The sequence below is a fragment of the Egretta garzetta genome, unplaced genomic scaffold (assembly GCF_000687185.1).
Source record: "Egretta garzetta isolate BGI_Z169 unplaced genomic scaffold, ASM68718v1 scaffold45, whole genome shotgun sequence".
Lineage (NCBI taxonomy): Eukaryota > Metazoa > Chordata > Aves > Pelecaniformes > Ardeidae > Egretta > Egretta garzetta.
Genome location: NW_009260028.1, coordinates 11,818,355 through 11,829,073, shown reverse-complemented (window position 1 = coordinate 11,829,073; position 10,719 = coordinate 11,818,355).

Below are 10,719 nucleotides of genomic sequence, written 5' to 3'. Positions count from 1 at the left end.
CTGCTGAACTTCACTGATGCAGTTTTGCAGATTAAGTTATTCCAGACTAGTTTTCCACATGAAGCTATTTATTTTTTGAGGGGAGGGGAAAAAAAATCATTTTTCTTGGTTTAACACAAACTATGAGGAAAAGTGCCTATGTGGGCAGTGATTCCAGAATAGTTACAGTGCATTATATTTACTTCCTTTTTTGAGAAAAAATGAGCACTTCAACTGCATGTTTTTCTTTGGCCACCTGTAAGGCACTGGGCTGACTGTAAGATTGTTTCAAAGTCCTAAACATAGCAGATTTTGTCTAAATCCAGAACTACTTTATTGAGACTCTTCCTACTGCATTCATCAGGTTGCTCATTCATAGACAGCAAAGCAAGCATTTGTTCAGCTTCAGACGTTACAGTCCTGCCTGCCAATCTGCCAGAGGTCCTCCCCAGTTCCAGAGTTGTCAGAGCGAACCTGTGTCTCAGCCAGTGCAGTTTGTAGTCTGGCAGCTTAGCAAGCACCTAGCATTATTATGCCTTAAGCAAATATATCCGAGTGTGAAACAGGGAGGCGGAGGACAGACACGTATTCTTTCTGCCACCTTTTTAAGAGTGGTAATACCTCAAACACTAAAAGTAGATTTGCCAGTGCTTGTCTGTCAGAAGGCCTCCAGACAACATCCACCTTTTAGGAATCCTCCCAAAGTGCCAAGGGCAAGACAATAATCATCCTTTTTGTTAGAGCCTAGAGAGCGAAACATGATTCTCTACATCTTTTTCCCTTACCATCTGCTTTTTGAAAGTAACTTGAGACATTGTAAGATTGACTATTATTTCACTGCTCTCTTTATTTATCTGCATTCCATTTTTATCTCTTTTTTTATGTATATTTTATTCCAAAATGTATTATAATCTGTTAGTTTTAATATGGTATTTTAACACATTTTTTGTCATATGTCATAGCAGACAATGTCCTGGTGAAGCTGTGATACAGAACTGAAAGTTTCTTTCTTTTTACTATCTTTTCTAGTTAACCATGTTACATGTGCCCTTTGTGATATGGTGTGCACAAGTGTCTCCTCACTGAAAGCACATATCAGATTCCGACACTGTGATGAACGTCCTTTCCATTGTCACCTCTGTGACAACGGGTAAGAAAATTTGAGGCTTGTAGCGATGTGAGTAGAACTGTAGAACCATGTTAGTGTTTTATGTAGGAGTTAGTAAAGAAAGAAAAGTTTTCAACCACAAAAATAATTAACTGTTCAATGAAGAAATCTAATAGATTCATCTGCTGTTCTTCTGCCTTCAGCTGCTGAGACATTGTAGTTCGCAAACTGCTGGTGCAAGTAGGACTGATGTGTAAAAAGGTGAATTTTCTTGGCAAGACCCCATGTACTACAAAACAGTCATCACGACAAGTTGAGATGTGTAGCAGTAGTGCCTTAAGCTGTGGGGTTTGCCATTCTAACTGATTGCTGGGAGAGTCACAGTCTTTGAGTGATTTTTCTGCCATGGGCTTACTATACCTTCTGCTGTCTTGCACACTCATTTTTCTGTGGTGGTTTCTTTTCTACTTTCACCGTATGATACCACGCAGCAGTGAAATAAAAAAAAAAAGAAAAAAAAAGGTGGCATTGTGATGTGATGTGATAGACCAAGTTGCATACATAAGCAGTGGCAAATTATGTTTAACTTTGCCAGAGAAGATGAGAGGTCTAGCCTTTGTATGCTGGAAGTAGGCTAAAGTTCTGTGTTCACTTTGTGTGTTAACAAAAGGAAAGAATCCGAATTTCTAGACCAGAGAGGATGAAGTAACTGATCAATAATGGGCAAGAATTTTCTCTATGTGAACAGAAAGAGAGGGTGATGCCTTGCAACATGGTTGTGGAAAAATTACCTGGATTTGGGCATGGTGTGGATGTGTGGGAAGAAAGAGGGAATGGAAAATGAAATCCAGAGCACATCAAAGAGATGTCTGTGCTATCCTCTTTTCACAGGTGGAAAAACTGAGGCGGAGAAGCGATTTATACATATTCCGCTTTCACTTCATTGTCAGAGCCAAAAATTACTACCTCCCAGTCCTAAACATTAACCACAAGACTACTCCTATGTACTATTATATCTGTTATTTGTTTTACCTTGTTTTCAGTTTTAAGAACGCATATGACCTGCATAAGCATGTTGAAACTCACAATGATTCAGATGCCTACAGCTGTGATGTTGAAGGATGTGGTTTTACTTCATGGACTTCGCGAACTTTGAGAGAGCATTACAAGAGAGCACATGTGGTGTGTATATTAAATAGCAGAATAAAATATATTGGTATAAATGAGACTGAAGTTTCAGGTTTACATGTGTTTAGTTTCTTGTGAATTAAAGAAATGTTACATTTTTGCAGCAAATCAAGTATTTATTTGCACACATTTCTAGGAGTCTTGCAAGTACTATGCAAATACCTGACTCATCCTTACCTATAGATTTTGTATGCTTACCTTAGGTGCATGCAGTTGCATGCTGACAATCTTGAACTCTGGCCAATCCCCCTGCCTTTTTTAAAAAAAAAAACAAACCACCCAAACCTAACATGCCAATTCTAATCTCAATAGCAGAATATTTCAGGGATTAAAATCCAGTGTCACCTTTCTCCCCATGCTGGTACTCCATCCTTAGAACCAATGTTACCTGAAAATAGAGAAACTATAAAGTGTGTAAAGCTTACGTCAGTTTTAATAGTGTGAGTCTGGCCACAAAATTAAAATACAGTTTGGGCTGCTATAGTTTATGCACGCTCGGTGCGTGTTTCTTCAACTTTCTGAGTTAGGATCACTGCTGTATTGTAAAATGAATATATTTTAGTGGAAGCTATGCGTCACACTGCTATTGGAGACATCTGCAGTACTGATGGCCAATGTTCACTGGTGTTCCTTAATCAGACAAGTTCAAAATCCCACAAATTTTAAACATTTTAGGAAGTTAACTTCAAAAAGGTTTTCAGCTAGTTAGTGTGGCTTTCCCCTTTTCAACAAAGGATTATTTTTTGTCTTATATACGTGCAAGCCTACAGTGATTCTAACAGTCTTTCTTTCCAAGAGTAATGGCATTCTGAAATACAAATGCCACATCTGTCAGAAACATTTCTCCTGGAGTTATACATTGACCCTACATCTCCGAAAAGCTCATAAACTCAGCAGTCATTCTCGTTTCAGGTATGTTACCAGTTGTTTCTTGCTCAGATCATAAAGGTGGGGGTGTTTTTAAATGTTTTGTTTAAGAGATCCAGATATTTAAATGCTGTTTCAAGTTTTGTTCAGTTTTAAACATTCCGAGTGTGAAACGATTTACTACTTAGGTTTCACTATCATGGTGGAATACCTAGTATAAAGATGGTTAAACCAAGAAAAAAAAAAGAAGAAGGTATTTTTGCTTTTATAGCTTTTACCACTGTGAAAATCTTGTAACCTAGATTATTGAAAGATTTTTTTTGAGCCTGCAAATTGTATCCACCAAAGAGAGTAGATAAATATATCAACAGCTTCTGTAGTATAGACAAGCCATACTCTCCATTTTGGGACAAGAAAATCCAGCAAATAAAATATAATTATGAATAGGTATATCTTATTTTCTGTTACATGATGTATATTTGATAAAAACTACTTATTGGAACCCTCTTGCAGGTGTTCCTTCACACAGAGTATCTTTGTTTGAGTGCCACCTATAAATAGCAATCTAATTCACTTCTGAATTGCTGACATTATTAGTTTTGGCAATCTAATCAGATGTTATTCTTATTTTCTGCTGTAAATGCTATGTTTGTAACTTGTATTTTCAGTATTTTCAATTTTATTTCCTTAGGTATAAAGAAGATGATGAGGGTTATATGACTTTGAATTTAGCAGGACATAACGCTGTCATGGATTTAGGTCAGGCTCTTAATAACAAGATAGTACCAAATAAGTCTTCACCAAGTCAAAATAGTTTTGGAAGAGAAGGAGGGGACTCCTGCGGAAGAGACACTTCAGCAGCAGAAGCACTTTTCACACAGCTTCAGCCGTGGTCACAAGCTGCTGGAGAAAATGTTCTGGTAGAAACAGAGACTTCTGTGCCAGAGCCTGTGTATTCTGAACTTCAAACAGCTGTGCAGCTGTTTGAAAACTGTTGTACTTCCGCTAAAGTTGATGCAACACCAGTGAATGTGAAGGAAAAACTAGTAGAAATGGAATTGGGCTTGGGAATTCAGATGGCTTTCTAGAAAAACTGTGAAAAGTATACTCTTCAGAAGAGGTTTATTTTTTTTAAACAAAATACATTTTAAAGTCTTCACTTTTGTCCTTGTCAAGTCTTGTATAAAATACTGTGTTTTCTCAGCTTTCATGTTAAATGATTCTAATCTGCTTAGAGAATACATGCAAGATACATGCAATATTATGCACATGTAATACTGTCATTTATAGCCTTTTGGACAAGAAAATTACAAGTCCTGTACATTCATCTAGCATATATATATATGTGCATGTGTGTTTATTTATTAAAAAAAGTATAGCCCATAGGGAAAATGTTGAGCCAATGCATGAGACAAACAGTTTGAATTGGTAGGTAAAACATCCCATTTTTTATTAGCCCACTATATTGTTTATTAGAAATCAGATAACAGCTTGTCAGATGTATATAAAAAATTTACAATTTTGGCATGATTCTTAGCTTTATTTTGTGACTTTAAAATTCTTTCAAGAGTTATTAGAGAGACTTTATTATTATAATGGACTTTTAAGCTACGATGTACTGTTAAAGGAATACCTTTAAATAAAAAAAGGAGGTTATGTCTAGATAAAAAGAGTTAAAAGATGTTCATAGAGTTGACTTCAGGATTCATATACCATTTGGTATAATGGAAATTTTGTAGTTATTTCTTGGATGCTGCAGGTACAATGACAAGAAAGTAAATGAATTATATTGGCAGCATAGCTGAATGTGTCTGACTGCCTTTTCATAAATAATTCCACATAGCCATAGTTATTCTGACCTGTTAGGAAAAGTACTCGGCGAAGACATTTTATTGATTTTTGTATAAGGGGCATGGATGAAATGACAGGTATCTTTCATCACAGTAAAAATTAATTACAGTGTTTGAAACACTTTTTCAAACAAGAGCTGAATGAGCCCTCCAACTAAAATATGTAAGACCTCTGCACATGAGAAGTCATCTAGAAGATTAACTCACTGCTGCTTCAGCCCAACAAGACCAGGTTGTCTACGACGTTTAGCGGTCTTGGCCAGGGAGAGAAAAGGAATTTAAGACCCCCGTCACAAATACAGGCAGATTAAAAGCGATGGCTGTAAAAATATCCTCCCACAGCTGTCTACTTTGTTACTGCCTTGGAAGTTCCGGCTTTGCAGGCAGCTGAGATCCTTGTGCTCAGGTTTTAGTGTTATTAAACATGCCGGGCTGTAATTTGTGGCAATTCAGCTGATGTTTCAAGAGCAGTTGAGCCATCTGTGCAGTGGGGGCAGGCCAGACAGATGTGGGTGGCAGCCTGATTTTAATCTACCTTTGTGCGTGAATCAGAGACCCAGCATTTTTAATACTTCACAATACAGGTAAAACTGACGCGCACGTTTCTCTGGGCAATGAGTAGGTACCACTATAGCCTCTGGGATTTCCCCTGCTAAATATCAAAGGCCTGCAACAAACAGAGGTGTTAATGCTTCCCAAAGAAAGAGCCCTTTATAATGGAAAGTATTAGTCAACCAGAATACAGAGGAGCTTTTTCCAGATCTTTTACAACAGTTTGTCAGAAGCCTCTAATCCAATATCCAACGATTTGCTCCACTGGGCAGATCCCCATGCCTGCCTGACGGGGAGGTTGCTGCCTTCAGTGCAAGCTGCCTTGCAGGTACCAAGGTTAATTTACACAACGCCCATTCAGGGTTTCACGTGACAGATTTAAACAAGGCATTATAGATTTGTACCTGAGCTGTGGAACCACGCTTGCAGGGCAAGGGTACGACTTGCAAGTTCTAAATTGCCACAACTTCATGTGAGCCTACTAAACACATTTTGGAAGCAAAATCAACTGTGGGGGCAGACACGACGGGATGATAACTTATTAATGGAGACCTCTCTTTGAAAATCATGTTTTAAAACATTTTCCCTCAGTTATGCTGCTTAATGACACTCTGGAGTTTTATTCTACTGTTGCTTAGGTACCTGTTCCACTTTATTATTATTCACAGTGTTTGCATTCACGCAAGGGCTATGCAAAGCTAAAAAGCTACATCCATTTTCTTGTCAATAATCTAGTTTAAAATTTACTTTCATATATTATTTTTGTATACAGTGGCTTTGTTAACACCTGTGTATTTACTAGGCAACAGTAGTTAGCGACACTGGATTTCAACGTTGTTCTTTCAGAGTTTTTTCAAATTTTATGTTAAGATTTAAGTGTTACATTAGCACTCCGAGACACTGGTTTGCATGTACAAAGCAAAATAAAATACCCATCTGAATGACAGTGCTTTGGTAAAAAGAGGCTTTTTCGATAGCAAATTATAAATTTGTCACGCTAGTTATTTGTACCAAAATAACCGTATGTGAATCTATTCAGGTTTGAAAACCTGAAAGTTTTGGTTCTGCTTAATTTTCAATGTGATTCTGAAGCTGCTTTCTCCCCAGCAAGTGCTGCCGCTGCGTGCCATCCCATAGAAGAGCCTACAGAGGGTGCCTGCGGACTGAACCCTGCCACCTTGTCCCATGACATTGTGTGACATGGGGGACGTGTCAAGCACATATCTTCATTGAACACGTACTTTATTCAGCGCCTCCTGGAAGACAGAAGCCCTATGAGAAACAAGACCTTATTTGTTGGGATTTGTTGGGACCCAGCTTGAAAAACGACTTCTTCCTGTGCACAGCAGGTATGAGGTGGACGTGAGTCATAAGGGACTTGTTCTCACGGAGCCAGATCATCAGATAAGGTAAACTGGCGAAGGTCCACTCACGTCTGTAAAACCAGCATAATGCCTAACTGCGGCTCTGGCACGGGACCTTTGTGGATTTCAGTGGGACCGGACTAGCCTTCGGCTTTGTGGAGGCAGGAGGAGACAGCTTGCCAGGCTGACAAAGAAACCCTTTGATAATGACCTCGTAGATGGTGCCCTGCAGCACAGCTAACGGCAGGAAAAAATGTACCAAAAAAATGACGGTGTCTGCCAGGAAGCAGAGCAAGACAGAGCTTGAGGAACTCATGCAGAACGCCTTTTTTGTTCTCAGAGGTTTGAGAATGAAAATGTAAAACTAGGCATTCTTTTCCTTAACGCCACAGAAACAACCCTGTTAAGTCATTCACTGCTTACAGGAACGTGATCAATCTTTTCTTTTTTAATTGTATTTTTTCACTTTGTACTGGCTCTCTATAAACAGAGCTGATAATGAGACATGTAAAGTTGGGGTTGTTTAATGCTTCTCAATTAGGTCCCTGAAAACAGGGCTTTTTATTGTCCTTACAGAGGCAGAAAGTCGGCAAAAATAGTTCAGTAGTTTCCAAGAAAGCACCAGTATTTGTCTTTTGGAAAAAAATCCTCAAAGCTGGGTCATTGAGCAGTGCTATTATTTCGCATGAGCTTTAAAATTTAGTGTCTGGGAGAGGAGTGCAGTTGCCCTGATCTGGTTTTGGGTCTATAATCCCATGAAGTAAGACATGTTAGAAGCAATCTGCAAAGTTTACCTAAAGCCCTGAAACAGTCATTTTCTTACTAGATAACATCAAAGACGGAGTATCTTCTGTTACTGTCTCTACAGTGAGGAGCTTGTGGGATCTCCAGCAAATTATGGTGTGCCTCAGCTTTCTGCCTGTAAAGAAGAGTTCTCAGCTTTACAGGGAAGCCACAAGATTTTTATTAACTCGTGTTCTGATTTGTTCAGCTGTTACACTCACAAGCACTAAAAACACGCTGATGAAGGCCCAAGCACGGTCCCCAGCCTGCCTTTTTTAGTTCATGGCTTACGTTTGTACATTCAAATCAATTTATAAAGGAACTGGCTCTTGGGGTGCTGAGCGGGCAGAGCTGTCATTAACTTAAGCTCCGAACTAGCAAAAATTCATACACATGCCTGACTCTAGGCACTAAGAGCTGTCCAGCTGGGGCATGGAGTTCAGTAGGACTACCTACGCTGTAGTTTATTTATTTGTTTGTTTATTTATTTATTTATTTTATTCAGTGGAAAGGTTGGGTTAAGAATTCCCACCCTCTTCCTGCCACTCATTTCCACCTCGACACCACACTTCTCGGTTGTTTGTGAGGGTGCGCTTTCAATGAGATCAGCAAGGAACTCCAGCATCTGCTAGGATAACTGTGCCCCTTTCATCACCACCTTTGGAGGTAGCTTCCTTCCAGCCTACTCGCCTCCCTTTCTGTTGACATTAATGAGCTTCTGGTAAACCAGGCCAGCTTTCTGATCTGTCTGAAAACGAATCAAGGGAGGTTTTTTAAGTGAGATCATTGAGTTGATTCAGTTACTGTTCACGTGAATGTGAGTACAACCGCGTGAATACCAGTGCCGACTCAAAAGAGGGGACAGCAGCCTCCCTCAGAGACAATGTAGTTTTAGATTGGCTTAAGCCAGCTGCAGTATTGCACCATTTGTGTACAAAAACCTAAGCATAGCTTAAATGCTTGCAGAGTGGGCAAATAGATGGATTTTTGGTTTATCTTTTGGAAAGTTGCAAATTAGTGCTCTTGTGTGTCATCTTCAAAGCTATTACATCCTTGCCATCTGCTAGCTGTTCACAGAACATAGAAGCAAAATGCTTTACCTCTAACACAGAGGACAAAGGTGCCCTACAGCCTCTTAAAGCTTCAGGTTGGTTGACTTCAGAGATGCCAAGGAACCCTTTAGAAGGATTTCATTCTAAAAGGAAAAGGCTTAAGCGCTGGATCAAATCCTGTTCTCTGAAAGGACTGAGAAATACTGCAAGACAATGAAACAGAGGAAGAAGAGGGTTTTCTGTGTGATGCCCCTGCTAACATACATGCATGAGAGAGAAGGACTTATACAAGATGGGTTACCTTGCCACAAAAAGATACATTAGGTTGATTTCACATGATTTGTTCTCAGTAAACCTAGTCCTGACTGTTGTTTGTCAGCCTGGCTAGCTACTAGCGGTTTTTTTATTATTATTACTTCTTTTTAGTCAGGGACCTGACTGCTCTGGAATTCCTTTGCCACCTTCTTTTTCTGCCTCTTGAAGACAAGCTCTTCCGGTGCCCTTTTCCAGCCTTCCTATGCTTCACCTTAGTTGGTGTATTAACCTTTTAGTTAAGCTCAGAGGCTGGGCAGCCAGTTCTCTCAGCACATTAAATGTGAATTTTATTTAGACCTAGCCCTTTTGAAAGCACGTAAGTATCTGAAATTCTCTTAGATGAGCTCTTTCCATACTCTATCATGATCTCTCACTCCTTTGTTGCTGTTTGTTGAATTAATTCTCAAATCGCAGTGCAGGGAGAAGGTATACAATCTACTTCTCGCTTAGACTCAACTGCCAACTTACGTGAAAGTTGGGGTTTGTCTCACTCGTGTAGTTTTACGACTTTCACCATCTTTCCAATGAAACAGGAGTTTGAATGACAATGTATCACTGGTGGAATAAAATAGCCGGCGTGCTGTTTGGAACAAAGTCGTGCACACTGCCAGAAGATACAGCGTCGGAAGCCCTGGTTCTCCAAACCACTTCGACTGCAGCAGAGCTCCTGGAGAGCATGGCAGTCTCTCCAGGCTGATCCAGTCACAGCTGAAGTCCCAAATCAAGGAAGAAGTTAGGATGACAGCTGTCAGGAGGAGGTCAGATTGAAATGTATTGTCGGGTCACACAGGTGGCCCAAGGGCTTGTCTCTACACACAGCTATTTCTTACTCTTGATTTATTTACACATAGATGCTGTCATGCAGAGTAAGCCATTGTTTAGTTTAATCCAGAGTAAATCAAGCAGGAACAAGTCCATGTGGAATAAAGCCTGGAGAAGGGACTTGATGTCCCATGTCCTTTGAAAGTAATTAAACATCTCCACGGTCACTTTTTAAATGGAGCTTTGCAAAGACAAGACTGACTACCACTATTACCCTAGCTTAAAAACACATTGTCCTCTATCTATTGCCTAACTCGCCAGATTAAGCGACCATACACTAACTGCCTAGAACAATTGGCTCGAGTCCGATACTCAGTATAACAAACACACGCGGGCTTTATTAACCTTTAGACACGTGACAGGCGTGCAGATCACGATGCAGATCATCGAACAGCTTCTTCACTGTTGTGTTATGTACCAAAGGTTGCGGACTCCTTCCTTCCAACTGCAGAGTTTTGGTAACAGCGGAAGACCCTTCATCCGTCGGTCCGAGTCCTGCGGCACCTGCAATTACATCCACAAAAGGATTCCGGCACTGAAATCTGCTGCTGGGATCATCAAAGCTCCTACTCCCAGGAGGCAACTAAAAACCGGAGAAGCATCAGTTCTCGGCAGTGCAGTTTCCCAGAGCCTAAAAAAAAAAAAAACCCCTTGCTTTGGAGCGTGCCTGGACGCACACCAGCCTCCGCCACCCGGAGTGGGCTGGCCCCACTCCCGAGCGGGATGCACAGGCGAGGGGTTTGCTCTCCTTTGCCGGAGGGATGAGGCCCGCTGGGGTTCCTTTTCTTCTGCGTGGAAGAAAAGGCAGGCACGCAGTTGCTGGTGCATTCCCCCCCCCC